Below are 1400 nucleotides of genomic sequence, written 5' to 3' on the forward strand. Positions count from 1 at the left end.
CATATATTGAAAGTCAAGGAACAATACATAGATTAATAGTACACAATACACTACAGTAGAACAGAGTTGTAGAATGTATACATAAGACTATCTTTAATAGTGTATGTATGTGTCTGTTATTAGCAAAGTTACCTATGAAATTCTGAGTATATACAGTACAATATCAAACATTTATTCATAACAGAACACTAAGAGTTGCTATTAATTTTGTAACACTATATTACAAACAGTATAACAAACATTATCAAATAGATAATATACAAGAATTCAGTACATATTGTATTATACAGAACGAACAAACACATAAACTACAACCTAGAGGCTAACACACACAATAGTTAGGTTATGATAATGACAGTAAAGGTCACTTAGTGTGCTATGATAATAAAGTTACTGTTGAACGTAATGTACAATTCATAGACAAACTAATGTCTAGGATTGAAGGGGAGAATAATCATAACAATAATACATCAAACAATAATAAAACTCTTCCTAATAACAATAATAAAGACAAAGAACCTGTCATATGACACTTTACACAAGAGCAAAGACTGGTTAAACAAACTATAGGTTTAAATTACAAAGACAATATAAACCTAACTATGTATCTAACAGAATTTAACAAATTCCTTAACAAAGTCTATAACAATCCATTAATGTATTACAATACTATAACACATATAGACAAAGAACAGTAGATTAAAGCTATAAAGGATGAAATACAGTCACTTCAACAATGAAACGTGTGGATATATACTATCCCCCCTACAAATACAAATATAATTGGAACGAAATTTGTCTATAAAATCAAAAGACTAGCTAACAGCCAAATAGACAAATACAAAGCACAATTTGTAGTGTAGAGATATGCTCAAAAGAATGGAATAGACTTCTATTCTAATGATTTATTTGCTCTAGTAACAAAACTATTAACAGTACAATTATTGTTATCTTGGGCAGCATCTAAGAACTATAAAATACATTAGATAGATGTAAAATCTGCATATCTTTACAGAGAACTAAATGAGGACAAACTCATTTATGTAAAACTACTGCTAGGCAGACTACTTACAGATATTAAACCTAGACAAGCATTATACTTAAATAAAGCATTATACAGATTGAAACAAGTAGATAGACAATGGTACAAGAAGATTACCAAACTACTGCTTAAGATTAGATTAGAACAAGCTAATTATAATCACACTGTATTTTACAAGAAACAAAATAATAAAACAATTCTTGTAACATTTATGTATGTTGACAATATTACAATTATTGGTGAAACTATTACTATAATAACAGTATTTAAACATGTATTAAGACAACACGTTGCATTTACTGACAGTAACAAAATACATTAGTTACTTAGTATTGAAATAAGCTAAGATAGTGTAAGG

This window comes from Fomitiporia mediterranea, assembly GCF_000271605.1.
Source record: "Fomitiporia mediterranea MF3/22 unplaced genomic scaffold FOMMEscaffold_10, whole genome shotgun sequence".
Classification (NCBI taxonomy): domain Eukaryota; kingdom Fungi; phylum Basidiomycota; class Agaricomycetes; order Hymenochaetales; family Hymenochaetaceae; genus Fomitiporia; species Fomitiporia mediterranea.